Source organism: Salvelinus namaycush, chromosome 2 (assembly GCF_016432855.1).
Source record: "Salvelinus namaycush isolate Seneca chromosome 2, SaNama_1.0, whole genome shotgun sequence".
NCBI classification, from domain to species: domain Eukaryota; kingdom Metazoa; phylum Chordata; class Actinopteri; order Salmoniformes; family Salmonidae; genus Salvelinus; species Salvelinus namaycush.
The window spans coordinates 41,556,202-41,574,136 of record NC_052308.1 but is presented as its reverse complement, the minus strand read 5'-3'; the positions used below and the strand labels follow the sequence as shown (position 1 = coordinate 41,574,136).

At 42.6% G+C, this 17,935-nt stretch overlaps 2 non-coding genes across 2 annotated transcripts; one reads left to right on the top strand and one right to left on the bottom strand.

Moving 5' to 3' along the window:
* Nucleotides 1-6,291: 6,291 nt before the first annotated feature.
* On the bottom strand, nucleotides 6,292-6,364 carry trnak-uuu. The gene has a single exon. It is a non-coding gene; the product is annotated as a tRNA-Lys (tRNA).
* Nucleotides 6,365-6,531: 167 nt separating this feature from the next.
* trnaw-cca lies at nucleotides 6,532-6,603 on the top strand. The gene has a single exon. It is a non-coding gene; the product is annotated as a tRNA-Trp (tRNA).
* Nucleotides 6,604-17,935: the final 11,332 nt, after the last annotated feature.

Below are 17,935 nucleotides of genomic sequence, written 5' to 3'. Positions count from 1 at the left end.
CCCAAGTCATATCCAGGGACTGTGGTCAAAAATGTGCACTTAAAAAAAAACGTTGATGAATGTGCACTGTCCCTGTATAAATAAACTGAATAAAGTAAAGTACCTTTTAACATGTTTTTCTTATTGTCTTAGCTAATTGTCTGATCTGGTTTTGACAAAATGGTCTGCATCAGAGGGTTTCCTTCTATGAAAGAGTAAATAGGCCTGATTAAATTCCGATCACTCACTCCTTTCCCTATATGTTTTTAATTGACTTACATTCAGAGTAATCGACCCCAGGGACACTCCCTACTGAAGCTCCCCTGCTCATCAAATAAACACTTCGGAAAGTATTTCGACCCCTTGACTTTTCCATATTTTGTTATGTTACAGCCTTATTCTAAAATGGATTAAATTTAAAATGTTCCTTAGCAATCTGCAATACCCCATAATGACAAAGCGAAAACAGTTTAGACATTTTTGCAAATGTATTAACAATTTGAAACAGAAATACCTAATTTACATAAGAATTCAGAACCTTTGCTATGAGACCCAAAATTGAACTTAGGTGCATCCTGTTTCCATTGATCATCCTTGAGATGTTTCTACAACTTGATTGGAGTCCACCTGTGGTAAATTCAATTAATTGGACATGATTTGAAAAGGCTCACACCTGTCTATATAAGGTCCCACAGTTGACAGTGCATGTCAGAGCAAAAACCAAGCCATGAGGTTGAAGGAATTGTACGTAGAGCTCTGAGACAGGATTGTGTCGAGGCACTGATCTGGGGAAGGGTACCAAAAACTTTCTGCAGCATTGAACGTCCAAGAACACAGTGGCCTCCATCATTCTTAAATGGAAGAAGTTTGGAACCACCAAAGCTCTTCCTAGAGCTGGCCGCCTGGCCAAACTGAGCAATCGGGAGGAGAAGCACCTTGGTTAGGGAAGTGACCAAGAACCTGATGGTCACTCTATCAGAGCTCTAGAGTTCCTCTGTGGAGATGGGGGAAACTTCCAGAAGGACAACCATCTCTGCAGCACTCCACCAATTAGGCCTTTATGGTAGAGTGACCAGACGGAAGCCACTCTTCAGTAAAAGGTACATGAAAGCCCGCTTGGAGTTTGCCAAAAGGCACCTAAAGACTCTCAGACCATGAGAAACAAGATTCTCTTGTCTGATGAAACCCAGATTGAACTCTTGCGCCTGAATGCCAAGCGTCACATCTGGAGGAAACCTGGCACCATCCCTACAGTGAAGCATGGTGGTGTTAGCATCATGCTGTGGAGATGTTTTTTAGTGGCAGGGATTAGGAGACTAATCAGGACTGAGGCAAAGATGAATGGAGCGAAGTACAGAGAGATCCTTGATGAAAACCTGCTCCAGATCACTCAGACTCAGTAGCAGCAGTATTAGTATGTATCGCCTATTTGCCAGCTCAAACAATTAGTGTTGGGGGACAGCTCCCATACCCTGTGCTGCAGACAACTAATTATGTTCATTAGCAGCTCTTAACTGGTCAACTTTGTAAAGGATTCTCCCCCTTTCAACTAGCACACACTGGGGTCTATTGTAACAAACCTGGTAAATTGCAGCATTATAGGTTCTGGGTTCTGTCAGAAATATTGTTGCTTTTTTCGCAGCGGAAATTACGGGTGCAATAGCTGGCAGTGGCGAGAAAGGGCTTGGTTTTGATGAATAAACAAGTTCTGGGTGTGTCGAGGCTTGGCCCCTAACTGGCCAATCAGAACGTGCTTCATGGCTAAATATGTGGTTGCTTCGAATTGTTTATTTAAAAAAAAATGTAATGTATTGCATTGTCATGAACTCCAATTTTAATGTTAGTCCATTATAGCCTAGTTCGGTAAACAGTCTGCCCATATTTGCTAAACATGTTGAACATTTTTGCAGTCCACATTGTTCTAATTGCATTGCATTAATATGGAGATACATTGTTAAACATAGGCTCATTCATACTAATGAGGGGACTATGCCTACTGTAAATTGCAGTCTAGACATGGACATGCCAAACATATTCAATAAGCAAGATTAAATTAACTAGGCTACTGATGAGGCCTAAAAGGGTAGTTTGTATAATTCTAAGCAAACAAAACAAATTGTTTTAAATAGTTGTCTAAATACAGTTACAAGCACCATAATTGCTTCCCGTAGGTGTATACTACAGACAAGGCAACTTAGACTATTGAGGTTTTAACACACATCCAAACTTTTCACAGAAGATAGATAAAGATCAAATATCAGGTGAAATTATGCTGCTTGCAAATGCCATGTTTTATAAACAACATGGAACCATCTTAGAGATCATATTTGCATTTCTCCAGAAACAGCTAACAAGATTGTTTTGCATTGGAGCCATGTACGTTCTCACCATAAACCCATCGATTTAATATTTCTTAACATTTCTAATATGTTTTGTTTTTAATCAAATTAAACAGAAAAAATGTGTATCTGTTTTTTCAACCAACATTTCAACTATATTTCTAAATAGGACCAGGTCAGAAGCATGATATTATAAGTCACTTCTCTCAGTCTTTCCACTGTGTGCACAAGTGGCCTAAATGTCTTTATGCATAACATTCACACGTCCATACAAAAACTAGGCTACTGTCAATTGTATCGTTGCCTATGTGTGAGACCGATGTAAAAAAAATCTGCCGTTTGATATGGCATTATAGGAAACCAATCGTTTTTTACGTTTCTAAATATGAAATTCACTGGAACAAAGGCACGCCTCTCTCTCTCTCTCTCTCTCTCTCTCTCTCTCTCTCTCTCTCTCTCTCTCTCTCTCTCTCTCTCTCTTTTTATATATATATATATATATATATGCGTTGTATTTACTCTCCCTCTCTTTGATTCTCATTTCCCATTCCCATGCATTCCGAATGTGTGTGTGTGCACCATATAATGTACGGTCAGTCTCAGGTGGAGTGGTGGATCCTCAGGGTTCATCCTCTCGTGGCCCCATAGGTTGGAATTTATTAATATTTTTCCTAATTAATCAACGTTATTTCAAAAAACCCACCGGAAATCTGGTGTTTCTATGTCAAACAGGCCCTCGTCCCAGCCAAAGCACGAGTTGAATCTATCAGTCTCTCTCCCCTCCAACACAAGGTCATAAATCACCAACTGTCAGCAGGGCCATAAATCACCAGCTGCACAGCACTCCCAGTTTCCCTGAGACCTACATTTCAAATGCGCAACAAAACTGACAACCTCCACCCTGAGAACTTCTTTTCCAAAACAAAAACAACATTTCCAACTTAAAAAGTGGAATAATAAAATCCATATTATATATATTTTCCCTGCACAGGTCAGCCATTGAAACCCATGCACATCTGGTTTGATCACAGCAGTACATTTTCCAATAAACCAGCAATAAGCTATTGGTTAAAAAACATACTGACATATTTTACTGAAGCTTCGGTTGTTATGTAATTAATCCATGACAATTTTTTGATAATCCATTCAGATTTACCTGAAAATATGTCCTCATTCGCTTAGCCTGTTTGGGCTGCAAGGGGCAGTATTGAGTAGCCAGATAAAAGGTGTCCATTTCAAACGGCCTCGTACTCAATTCTTGCTCGTACAATATGCATATTATTATTACTATTGGATAGAAAACACTCTCTAGTTTCTAAAACCGTTTGAATTATTTCTCTGAGTGAAACAGAAGTCATTCTGCAGCACACTTCCTGACCAGGAAGTGGAATGTCTGAAACCGAGGCTCTCTTCTACTTCCTGCCTATACATGGTCATGAGATCTATTAGTATACATGCACGTCATACACCTTCCTCTGGATGTCAAGAGGCTTTGAGAGAAGAAATTAGGTGATTATCTTGGTCTGAGATGGAACACATCATCTTGGAATGACGTGTCCCCCATTTTCGGTACTCTGAAGTGCGCGAGGTGGACAGTGGGATTGCCTTCTCTTTAGCTGCCGTAATAGGCGACTACTTTTTCCGGCTTTGATTTTATTTGATACATGTCACCATATCATCGTAAAGTATGTTTTTTCAATATAGTTTCATCAGATTACTGAAAATTTTTCGGGAGTTTTGCCGTGTTCCGTTCGCTTCCGTTTGTTTACATGGAGAGATTCGCGCCCCTTGGCTAGTGTGCATGCTAATTGAAGAGGGAAAGTTGCCGTTCTAAATCCAAACAACGACTGTTCTGGACAAAGGACACCTTGTCCAACATTCTGACGGAAGATCACCAAAAGTAAGAAACATTTTATGATGCTATTTCATATATCTGTCGTGTATGTGAATTAGTCGTCGGCGCCCAAGTGTTTCTGGCTATTGTGGCTACGCTAATATAACGCTACATTTTGTTTTCGCTGTAAAACACTTAATAAATCGGAAATATTGTCTGGAATCACAAGATGCCTGTCTTTCATTTGCTGTACACTATGTATTTTTCAGAAATGTTTTATGATGAGTAATTAGGTATTTGACGTTGGTGTCTGTAAATATTATGGCTGCTTTCGGTGCAATTTCTGATTGTAGCTGCAATGTAAACTATGATTTATACCTGATATGCACATTTTTCTAACAAAACATATGCTATACAATAAATATGTTATCAGACTGTCATCTGATGAAGTTGTTTCTTGGTTAGTGGCTATTTATATCTTTATTTGGTCGAATTTGTGATAGCTACTGATGGAGTAAAAAACTGGTGGAGTAAAAAAAGTGGTGTCTTTTGCTAACGTGGTTAGCTAATAGATTTACATATTGTGTCTTCCCTGTAAAACATTTTAAAAATCTGACATGTTGGCTGGATTCACAAGATGTGTACCTTTCATATGCTGTATTGGACTTGTTAATGTGTGAAAGTTAAATATTTAAAAAAAATATATTTTGAATTTCGCGCCCTGCACTTTGAGCTGGCTGTTGTCATATTGATCCCGACTTAGGGCTTGCAGCCAAAAGAAGTTAATCCAAAATGCGGAATGCTAATGTATTGACGGTTTGGCTATGCGTAAATCGATTTCTGGGAAAGATTCTGTATTTTGTTGGAATCGGTTCAGCCACCGGGCTTCTCCATGCATCGCGCCGACAGAGATAAAGACCTCTCTGGGAAGCGGAAGGGCAGGGGTGTATGCCTCATGATTAACGACTCATGGTGTAATCATAACAACATACAGGAACTCAAGTCCTTCTGCTCACCAGTCCTAGCATTCCTCACAATCAAATGCCGGCCATATTACCTTCCAAGAGAATTCTGGTCAGTTATCGTCACAGCTGTGTACATTCCCCGTCAAGCAGACACCAAGGTGGCCCTAAAGGAACTTCACTTGACTCTATGTAAACTGGAAACCATATATCCTGAGGCTGCATTTATTGTAGATGGGGATTTTAACAAAGCAAATTTGAGAACAAGGCTACCTAAAATCTATCAGCATGTTGATTGCACTACACGCAGGGGTAATATACTCAACCACTGCTACTCTAACTTCCGCGATGCATACAAAGCCTTCCCCTGCCCTCCCTTTGGCAAATCCGACCATGACTCCATCTTGCTCCTACCGTCTTATAGGCAGAAACTCAAACAGGATGTACCAGTAACTAGAACCATTCAACGCTGGTCTGACCAATCGGAATCCATGCTTCAAGATTGTTTTGATCACGTGGACTGGGATATGTTCCGGTCAGCCTCAGAGAATTACATCGTCCCAGTGAGTGAATTTATAAGGAAGTGCATTGGAGATGTTGTACCCACTGTGACTATTAAAACCTACCCTAACCAGAAACCGTGGATGGATGGCGGCATTCGCGCAAAACTGAAAGTGCGAACGACCACATTTAACCACGGAAAGAGGTCTAGGAATATGGCTGAATATAAACAGTGTAGTTATTCCCTCTGCAAGACAATCAAACAAGTGAAATGCCGGTACAGGGAAAAATTAGTCGCAATTCAATGGCTCAGACACGAGACGTATGTGGCCTGATCTACAGGAAATCACGGATGACAAAAAGAAAACCAGCCACGTCATGGACACCGACATCAGGCTTCCAGACAAACTAAACACCTTCTTTGCGCGCTTTGAGGATAATACAGTGCCACCGTCGTGGCCCGCTAACAAGAACTGTGCCCCCCCCCCCTCCTTCTCCGTGGCCGACGTGAGTAAAACATTTAAACCTGGAGATTCAGATAAAAAAATCCTAGTCTTCAGACTAAGCTGTTTTGGCTCTGGGAGTGTATTGTCCACAGGCGAACATGTCATGGAAAGTCATAGAACATGAAAGTACAGAAAGACTGCCTACTGAACGAAGGTGAACATTAAAGTAACACCCAAACAGGGACTTGGACCCTGGACCCTCAGATTAAAAGTCTGATGCTCTACCGACTGAGCTATCCGGGCTCTGGTTTTGCTTAATTCCATACACCTAACCTGCCGGGCAGAGGCACGTGCTGACGAGGGGGCATTGTCAGATGGTACATTTCCCCAGAGAAACAGGCCTCCATTCCAATTGATACAGTCTACGAAATCTGAACTAGCCATCCCCTCCAAAAATACAAATTGTACAAGACCTCGTGGTGCAACGGTAGCACGTCTGACTCCAGATCAGAAGGTTATGTGTTCAAATCACATCGTGGTCAGGGTGTTTATGTGTGCAATCTCTGCCTTCTTTACACAGCGAAGTCAAAGAATCAGCACAAGTACCAATGTGGCTTTACAGTACAAATCTCGCACGAAAACGATCAAACCAATGCTGCTTTAGATGACATTTGTCTCTCACAAAAGCCTGGCACACTGCAAATTCCTAAATCAGATGATGCTGTGTGATTGACAACTTAAATCAGTCTTCGAACAGAGAGTTTAAACCTGGAGGTTCAGATTAAAAATCCTAAAGTCTTCAGACTAAGCTGTTTTGGCTCTGGGATTGTATTGTCCACAGGTGAACAGGGACTTGAACCCTGGACCCTCAGATTAGATGCGTTAACCCTCGCAAGGCTGCTGGCCCAGATGACATCCCTAGCCGTGTCCTCAGAGCATGCGCAGACTAGCTGTCTGGTGTGTTTACGGACATATTCAATCACTCCCTTTCCCAATCTGCTGTCCCCACATGCTTAAAGATGGCCCCCATTGTTCCTGTACCCAAGAAGGCAAAGGTAACTGAACTAAATGACTACCACCCAGTAGCACTCACTTCTGTCATCATGAAGTGCTTTGAGAGACTAGTGAAGGATCATATCACCTCCACCTTACCGGCCATCCTAGACCCACTTCAGTTTGCATTCCACCCTAACAGGTCCACAGACGACGCAATCGCCATCACACTGCCCTATCCCATCTGGACAAGAGGAATACCTATGTAAGAATACTGTTCATTGACTACAGCTCAGCATTCAACACCATAGTACCCTCCAAGCTCATCATCAAGCTCGCGCCCTGTGCAATTGGGTCCTGGACTTTCTGATGGGCCGCCCCCAGGTGATGAAGGTTAGGAAACAACATCTCCACCTCACTGACCCTCAACACTGGGGCCCCACTAGGGTGCATGCTCAGCCCCCTCCTGTACTCCCTGTTCACCCACGACTGCTTGGCCATGCGCGCCTCCAACTCAATCATCAAGTTTGCAGACGACACAACCGTAGTGGGCTTGATTACCAACAACGACGAGACAGCCTACAGGGAGGAGGTGAGGGCACTCGGAGTGTGGTGTCTTGAAAACAACCTCTCACTCAACGTAAAAAAAACTAAAGAGATGATTGTGGACCTCAGGAAACAGCAGAGGGAGCACTCCCCTATCCACATCGACGGGACAACAGTGGAGAAAGTGGAAAGTTTTAAATTCCTCGGTGTACACATCAACGACAAACTGAAATGGTCCACCCACACAGACAGTGTCGTGAAGAAGGCGCAACAGCCTCAGGAGGCTGAAGAAATGTGGCTACTTTTATAGCCTCGCTACTGTATATAGCCTCGCTACTGTATATAGCCTCGCTACTGTTATTTTTCACTGTCTTTTTACTGTTGTTTTTATTTCTTTACTTACCTATTGTTCACCTCATACCTTTTTTTGCACTGTTGGTTAGAGCCTGTAAGTAAGCATTTCACTGTAAGGTCTACACCTGTTGTATTCGGCGCACGTGACAAATACACTTTGATTTGATTTGAATGTTAGCTAAAAATACTGGTAGCCTACCCAGACTACATATTGTGTGTGTAGGCTACCATTGGAACTATTTGATTAATAGATGCGTATACTGTGTCTGATCATCACACTGAACCTTGAAGAAAGGCATTCTTGGCATTTTATTCTGATCTCTTCTTTATAAATCCTAATGTCTCTTCTTTAATGTTGTGTTCTTCCTCCCCTTTATCCTCCTCCACCCAACCTCTGCCCAACAACTCAACTGGCCAAGCAGAGTATATGGTCACCTGTGAAACATTTATTTTTTAAACAATTTGTTTGCGTACTGTAGGTGGTTGCTAAGGTTACATGATGACTTTCACGTATCTATAATTTAACATTTACCCACACTTTAAAGACATATCTGTTTTATCGTTCCAGGGTGTGTATCAATGTGTTTGCGCAAGCGTAGGTGGGATGTGTGTGTGGGAGGGTAAGTGCACTGATGCTTGTCACAGTGTGTCTGTATATCCATACAACATTGAAACAGATATAACTGCTTGTTGCCTGTGTGGTTGAGGATATAGTATAGATGAGGAGAACACTGGGTCTCAGTACGTCTGATAAGTCACTGCTAGTTTTCATTCATGTCCTCTTGATTACAGAAGATCTGTAATAAGGCTAAGCAGGTATTTGTGTCTAGCGCAGCCACAATGGTTAAATCTGACCAGACTAAGAGTTGCTCTCAGACCTGTTGATGCTAACTCAATGACACAAGATAAGTCAATATGATCTGTTCTGAGATGCTAAATCAATGAGTCTAGGAGATTAACTGACCCTCAAAGACTTCAGGTCACAGAGAGGGTGACTAAAACTCACCAGCTATTCTCAGCCTATACCATGCCTATACCATGAGCTCAACTCTTTCTCTCTCTCACACACACACACACACACACACACACACACACACACACACACACACACACACACACACACACACACACACACACACACACACACACACACACACACACACTTTCAATTATTTTTCACTCTCTCCTCTGCCCTCTCTCTCCTTGTTCGACCACTTCCCCTCTCTCTCCTCCCCCTCTCTCCTTCACTCCATTTCTGGTCTACCCCTCTTTCCCTCCTCCATATTTCTTTCGTTTTCTCTCTTTGTCACTCTCTCTGTCTCTCTCCTCCTAGTTTGACACTTCTGTAACCTCTCTCTCAGGCACTGCTCATGACTCACCTGATGAATAAATTATGTGTGAAAAAGCATTGCTCTCTCTTCCCCTCCTCCTAAAACACACACTCAAACACACCCATGTGTGGGTAGGGGGATGTGGGGGGTGTTTGAAGCCTAAACATCAGTGACTAATTGGAACATAAAACGGTGGTGTGAGAAAGCGGAGGAGGGAGAGAAAGACGAGGCGGGCTGTAAACAATCACCACACAAATCTTTCTGTGTAGCCTTAAGGAATATAAACTCCAGCCCTCTACCACTGCCTGCTCTCTCTATGTTCATTTTCTCTCCCTCTCTTTCCTTCTTCCTCTTTCCAACTTCCCCTCCTCGCACTCCCCCCCTTTGTCACTCTCTGCTACGCTCCCTTCTGTCACAGCTCTCTCTTTTCTCTCCTTTAGTTCCATATCGCCAGCACTATTCCCCTCTCTCTTCAACCCTGACTCATGTTTCTCAATCTCATTCCCTCTTTCTGCTTCCCCTCCCTCTCTATCACAGTCCTCTCTCCTCCTTTAATCCCTCCCTCTCTCCCCATATGTCTCTCTCTGTATGAAGGTGACCGTGTTGTCTCTGCTCGTCCATCGATTTCTGCACTCCTCGTCCATCAATCGCTGCACTCTGAGGACCCGGGGACTCCCTCCCACTCATTTCTGGAAGAGAGATGGAGGGAAAGATGGAGGGATGGAGGGAAGAAAGGGTGAATATGCAAGGGAGCATGTGCACACGTGTGTGTGTGTGTGTGGAGATGTATCCAGAGGTACAAAAAGTTGTACCCAATCCGAAATGGACCTGGGGCTTTCCCACCTGGACTCAATATGCATAAATGCGTATAGAGACCCGTTACAAACGGACCCGAGGAAATATAGATCCGTTCTGTATAGACTTGGTTGGATCCAGACCCGGTTCGATCCGATCCAAGTGAGGGAAGCAGCAGAAAAGTCATTTTTCAAGCTACTTTATTAACCAGAGTTGATACAGCGCCAGAGGTAGAGAGAGGGGCCACTCTAGTAGGCGGGGAGGGGCCATACTGTGATCTAGACATACAGGGAGGAGGGAGGGAGGGAGAGACAGCAACCAACCAAGCCGACTCACGCTATAGTACACTAATAGCTGCCACAGCTAGGTTATTTATCATCAAACCAGGAAGAGCTAGTTAAGCTAGCTAAGGTTAGCTAGTTGGCTCATTTAGGCTTCAGTGCATGTGCTTTCTCATCCTACAGTTACAAATAACAACAAATACATTCAGAATAGCAGCCTACCTGTTGGCTCTTGGTATAAGGGCACAGGGCGAGACCCAGATGCAGACATGGGAGGCAGATGGTTCGAGTCTCTGATATGTATTATAATCCAAGGGGCAGGCAAGAGAATAGTCGTGGACAGGAAAAAGATCATAAACCAGGTAAGAGTCCAGGAGGTACAGAGTGGCAGGCAGGCTCGAGGTCAGGGCAGGCAGTATGGTCAGGCAGGTGGGTTCAGAGTCAAGGAAGGCAAGGGCAAAAAAACAGGAGAACTAGCAAAACAGAGACAAGGAAAAACAGGAGCGCGGAAAAACACGCTGGTTGACTTGACAAAACAAACTGGTAACAGACAAACAGGGAACACAGGGGAAAACAGGTGACACCTGGAGATGGGCGGAGACAATCACAAAGACAGGTGGAACAGATCAGGGCTTGACACTTGGTCGTTGTAGCTACTCCTTTTCCTTGTAATTATAATTCCATCTTTTATTGATTAGATACTGTATCTCCTAACTTTATCTCCTAACTGTAGCCAATTGCCGCTTTGATTACTTATGATTGGCCAACAGCAACAATCTACACGCGTCAAGCGTGCAAATGCAACAGCAGCAGCATAAATGATAAAATGTCTCTCTCTACTGTACGGGCCCTTTCGGACAAGTAAGTTAAAATTACACATACCTGAGAGCTGTGACAATCATATCAGATATGACGCAGACCCGTGATATTATTTCACATTATGGATCGAGACCCGCTTGGATCCCCAATTGGGTCTCGGGTATTCAGGTACAGGTGGATCTGTGAAGACCTCTAATCCATACTGCTTTCTGTGCTCCAGCTTGCACAGAGCCATCATATAATTGAGTCGAGCCTCCCTCTGAAAATGCCAAGCTAGCCCCTACCGTCCCACACATACAGTATACACACATATTGAGAAGGTTTTGGGTGAAATACTTTCCATCTCTTCCAGAAGAAGGTTAGCATTAGCATCTTCACTAACGGCTACACGAAGTGTAGACATACGCGGGCAACGTTCACACGCACACAGACACATGGTCATTCCTGTGCCGTTTCAGAAAGTTGCAAGAAAGTACAAATCAGTGATGCATTGTGTTTCATATCTTCGGATTAACTTGGGCAAATTAATACATTTTCTAATACATTTGATACATTTAGTTGATTTCCTGCTAAGTTCAAAACTGTTGAACGTCAATTAATGTTGTTTAATTCCAGTTTAAAGTCTGGATTCTGTCCGCATTCTCCCCAATGGCCCTATATGCCATTATTGTACTTGGCCCCACTTTGAAGGGAACAGGCATGGGCCCTTTATGAGTCAGTGTATTACTTCTTTCACATAGGATTCATGGTATGTTGCCTGTAAAAAAAAATATTTTAAAAAGCTGCCAATGTTTTAAAGAACCCAATTCATACGGTCCCATTTTGACCACATTCTTACCGGGATAAGCCTTTTAAACCTCCAGTGCACATGCCGGCACGTTTAGGAGTGTGAGTAGGTGTGGGCCGATCTGGCTGAGCGTTTATTTGTAATCTGGCTGAGCATTTATCTGGCTGAGCGTTTATTTGTAATCTGGCTGAGCGTTTATTTTTTGGTTTTGTTAATTAAACAGACAAGACACACTTACCCCGATCACAGTCAACATACAAATATTTTATACTAATAATATAATGGAAAATAACAGAATCAAATAAAAACAATTCCCACACAATTTGTGTCACATTAAAGTGTGAAACCGCTGTCATATAACAAAAGCGTTGTATTTTAAAACATTTAGCAGATGCTCTTATCCAGAGAAACTTACAGGAGCATTTAGGGTTAAGTGCTCTGCTCAAGGGCACATCAACAACAACAAAATCACAGTGTCAGCTCAGGGATTTGAACCACCAACTTCCAATGACTGGCCTAATTCTCTAACCACTAGGCTACCTACCACCCAAGCAGATGTTATTTTGATCCACGTTTCATCTCTTTCCTACCCTTAGGCCAACTCTGCTTTGTTAGGGAGCAGGCATAGGGTCTCGCATTGAGAGTATCTTCATCACGCTACCGTTTGAAAATAAAAGCAGTCTCGTGTTCATATTACACAACCTGTCGCAGGCTTTTACAGTTGCCTATACGTGATCAAGCAAAAATAATAGACCTACAAATGATTTAGGCTACATTATTGCATGCTAAATGTTTCTGAACAGTGATAGATGAGAAAACAAATAGATGAGCTATAGGCCTACCACCTCTACTTATTTGCCCAGCAAGAGACCAATTAACCAAATATACAGACAGAGATTTAGTGAAACAAAATCACATTGATTGATCAGGCAAGTCCCAGGCTTTTGGTTGGGAGTAGGCCTAGGCTATGAAGCGACTGCGAGTGAAAAGCAAAATAATCCACTTGTTAATAAGCTATATAACATACTGGCAACATTATAGATTAGTTCTAATAAATGAGCCAACTAGACAAGATGATCATTGAGCATGCACTCACTCACCACAACTTAGCTAACATTTTCTCAGCCTAATTGCAGCCTATAACCAATATCCAAATGCAGATTCAGTGAAAACACGCTTGTCTCAAATCAGCGCTGAAATGATCATCTACTTGACCCACTGGAAGTTTTAGTAATCAACAATTTGATACATGCCTTCAATTGAATGATTAGCCTACTTTATTCCTATAATTGAATCATTCAGTGATGTTCATTCCCACAGTAGTTCTTTAAAGATCTATCAAGTTGTGATTAAGAAAACAGTGCATGCTTAGTGGTCTGCTATGCGAAGAGATGGGCAAAGTGACATGCCTCGCAATGCTTCGAATTGTCAGGAGGATGGTAACAGCCTAGTAACGGCTGCTGCCTAGCAACCATCAAGAGCATAAAAGCATAGTGCGTGCCAATGCAGCTTCAGCATTACGGCTACATTTATACTAAGCTGTAAGCAGAACTTTACCGCAATCATGACTTGGTCGCTTGGCAGAAAATAAAGAGAAGTTGGCAAAAAGTTGCAGGCATGCTAAACTTGCTGATAAACGTATTGGTTTGAAAGGTACTATATATGATAGATGACTTGAGGCACAGTGCAAATAGAGCTGAGGCCAGTCTCTTTCTGTTTGCCAAGAAAACATCCTGGTGGGAGAGACTCCCTCATCTCTGACCACCCAGACCCCAGTCTCAACCCTCCCTTGGAGCCCTCACCCACTATGCAACAATCACAATATACACACTGCATGCACTGCATAAACTGTATCGCCTAGAAATCAATTCACATGTTTAAGGATCAGACATTGATATGGGTTTAGAATATTTGAGGAAATGGAATGAATGCTAGAATTGTTTTTATTGGTTTATTCAGATCCCCATTAGCTTTTTTGCTGAAGCAGCAGCTATTCTTCCTGGGGTCCATACAAAAACCTAACAACTAACAAAACACTGATAGGCTAGAACAGTCACAAACTGTATAAATACAACAATATAACTAAAGAATGTGTGTGCATGCCATTTCACAGTCCCTATTGTGCCATGAGAGGTTGTTTGATAGCTTAAAAAAATAAATAATTAAAAGTAATTTTGCTGTTTGCTTGAGTAACTGGAGATGGAAGGGGCAATGGGGATTCAGGAGGGGAATGAGAATGGACCGGATGAAGTCAAGGGCTGCAGATTAAGGATCCAGGGGTGGACTCTGTAGTTTGGAGTCTCAAGTAGACGTCATAAGGCCGTGGTAGTTCGGCTGCTGTGGGGATGGCAATCCCCCACAAAATAACATTAGTAGAACTGACGAGATAGTAGCTTGTCAGGGGCTGCACCACTTGATCAGGCTAGTCACACAACATACACTGCACAACAGAGAGGTGGAATGTTATTTTGGTCAGCTTTAAGTAGGGTAGTGGTGATTAAGGAGATTAAGGACAGGTGTGGAGGCTGATTATCAATAAGTTGCAGCTGATGTTTGTTGAGTTGCTAGGGAGCTGGGTTCAAGGCAACTAGTGTTGCGTTCAAGTTTGGTCCTCTCGCCTGCATTTCAGTTCATTCCTAACATGTGACAAACTCATTCCACGGCTGGCCGAGTGTCTGTGGGTTTTCGCTCCTACCTTGTACTTGATTGATGATTTAAGGTAACTAATTAGTAAAGCGCTCCCCTCACCTGGTTGTCTAGGTCTTTAATGAAAGGAAAAAATAAAAACCTGTAGCCCTGGAATGAGTTTGACACCTTCATGCCATCAATTTCCATAAAATAAAATAAATCACATAAACATTTGCAAAATGGGATTGAAACGTTGCAATGTATTTGAGTAGTGGTTGAATGTGTCAGCATGTGTAGTTATTTGCTGGGATATTGTGGACATCACAGGCGCTATGCCGAATGATGGAACGTCAAAGTAGACATTAATTCTGCTGCAGTGCTCACTTGTATCCATGGCCCCAGTTGAGAGAGAAGAAAGGAGAGAGAGGGGGAGGGAGAGAGAAAGAGTAAGAGAGAGGGGGATGGTATAGGGAGAGAATAGAAAGAAAGAGTGGATGATGTATGAGAGCAACAGAGACAGATTAAAAGAGAGAGAGAGGAAAAGGAAGACTGCTACACTGCTGGCAGGTGCGTGGGAGGATGAGTGGGTGTGTTCAAGCACATTTACAATCAATAACAAAGCACAGGAGCGGACAGAGGGAGAGTGAAAGGGAGAAAGAGAGAGGGGGAGAGAAATAGAAAAAGGAAGAAAATCAAGAGAGGGGGAGATGCAGAGGGAGATAGGCAGAGAATGAAACAAAACTTATGTGTTCAATTCACAATACTCATCTGAGGGGAGTAGGTAGGTTCCCTCTCATGGCACTAGATATGAGGGAAAGAGTGGAGGAGGAAGAGGGAGAGAGAGAGAGAGAGCAGGGGTGGGGTATAGATTGAGTGGGAGTGGGCGAGTGAGGGAAGGGGGAAAAGGAAAGAGAGAGAGAGAAAAGTATTCCCCCTGGTAAAGTGCAGTGGAGAGTAGATGTATTTCTTTGATCGTGAATTTGTTTCAACAAAAGTAAAAAAGGGAACTATATAGATATCAAACGAGTGATATTCAAATCACTCAAATCATCAATCTGTATTCGACGTCCATCCATGTCTGATGACGTCGGGAGATGACGTGGAACCCGGCCACTAGGGGCAACAGTGAGAGCTCTTAGCTTCAAGTAGGTTTCGGTTTTGCTACGTCGTTGTGGACGGGTCATCTGATTCCAAAGGTTGCAAGTTTCAATCCAGCGATAGTTGTTTTTGATATTTTTGTTTTAAGCCTGTCCCAAACCTTAACCTTGGAGTTAATGGCTAAACTTAACCTTAAGCCTTTAGACCCCAATAGAATTCTAGAATTCTGTTGTCGATTCCTGAGAATTTTCAAGACAAAGCTAATCGTCTCACATTTCAAACAAACATAGCGCAAAACAAGGAACAAATGACAATTACAAGTTGACTTAGTCTTAAAGAGCACAACATCTTTAATATGGCACCATTCATCTCTCTCTCTGCCTACTTCAGAGTTGGCCAATGTTCGCTGATTAGTTACGAACCTGGGACAGTTTCCAAATTAATTGCAACAGTAGAAACAGGACAAAACAAACAACTTGCTAGTAGGCTATATAAACAAATATCCAATTCATCATATGTGACCGACCGTCTCGATTCAGTCTTATGTAGCAACATTTGAAATTGTGTTTTTTACATTGCATAAAAGTAGAGACTCAGAGCTAGGACATTGTATATCATACACTACAGTTGAAGGACAATTGGAAAGAAATTTTGATTTGAAAGTTGATAAACTTGTAACCTAACTTTTGAGAAAATGGCAATTGAATATTTTGGTACCTACTGGAGAGCTATTCTTTTTCAACACCCATTCAGCATCATTCACACCCTCTCAAGCTTTAGCCCCACCCATCTCTTTAAGGGTTGATCCTAGCATTCTGTCCTAACAACAGCAGTCAAGCACCCAAGCTAACTGGCTAATGCTGGCTAGTTTGCTAGCTACTTCCAGACAGAAATGAGAGAACAGCTCACTGACCATTTTACTGGTTAGGCTGTTTACTGACACATTCAACGGGTTTTGAGCGTTTGTAAAGTCGTCAATTATTCTGCACTCTGGCACACTCAGACGAGAGTGCTCTGAAATCAGAGTAGATAGCCAGAGCGAATTTACCAGGTACGTCAATCAACAGCTGTCGTGTCGCAGTGACATCATGAACATTCCATTGAAATGGATACTTGCATAGTGGAGTCTTTTGCTAAGACATTTAGCTAGCTAGCTAAACAATGTTAGCTAGCGAGCCAGCCAGCTAACGTTAGCAAGCTAGCTAACAGTACACTAACTTGAAATGAAAAGACTGACAAAGTAATAAACATGTAATATCTGAAAATATAGCTAGCTAGACTATCTTACCCGTATACATGGATGGACGCTTTTCCCTCTGTCACGGATGCCATGGTAGCCCTTACTTTGAACATGTAATCTGGAGACAGGTGTTTTCTCCATTTTCTTAGCTATTATACTCTATTTCTATCAGGAATCAAGTTAAGACCCAAGTGCAGACTGTGTGAAGTAACAATGTTTATTGTAACCACAGGGGCAGGCAAACGACAGGCAGGGGTCTATAATCCAGAGCAGAGGCCAAGGTACAGGACGGCAGGCAGGCTCAGGATCAGGTCAGGCAGATGTAGGTAATCCAGAGGTGGAGCAAAGGTACAGGACGGCAGGCAGGTTCAGGGTCAGAGATAGGCAGTGGTCAGGCGGGCACAGGGTCAGGACAGGCAAAGGTCAAAAACCAGGAGGACGAGAAAGAGAGACTAGGGAAAAACAGGAGTTGAGACAAAACACTGGTAGGCTTGAACAAACAAGACGAACTGGCAACAGACAGAAAACACAGGTATAAATACACAGGGGATAATGGGGAAGATGGGCGACACCACAAGCACAAGGACAGGTAAAACGTATCAGGGCGTGACAATTTCAACTGATTTCAAAACTCGGTCCTCCAGAAAGTGGAGAGTAACACTTATGCAGTTCTACACAATATAGTTTAAGAAAAAACTGCATTTGTCAGGATTATCTACACATACTGACCAGCTCAAATAGACAAGCGTGCTACTGTACATGGTAGACCAATCCGAACTCATCTCTCGGCATGCCCAGCCCACTCATTATATCAGCCAATTATGGCTACTGGTACGGTCGCTTTCTTTTTCTGTGGCTAAACCATCTAGGCTCGCAATTAAACAATTTTATTCATATTAACAGAAACAAGTTTGTAATTAAGACACATGGAAGTTCACATGTTCCAGAAGGATTTTCTGCCAAAGAGTTTACCTTCAAATGGCTCTCCTGTGAAGTAGTGAC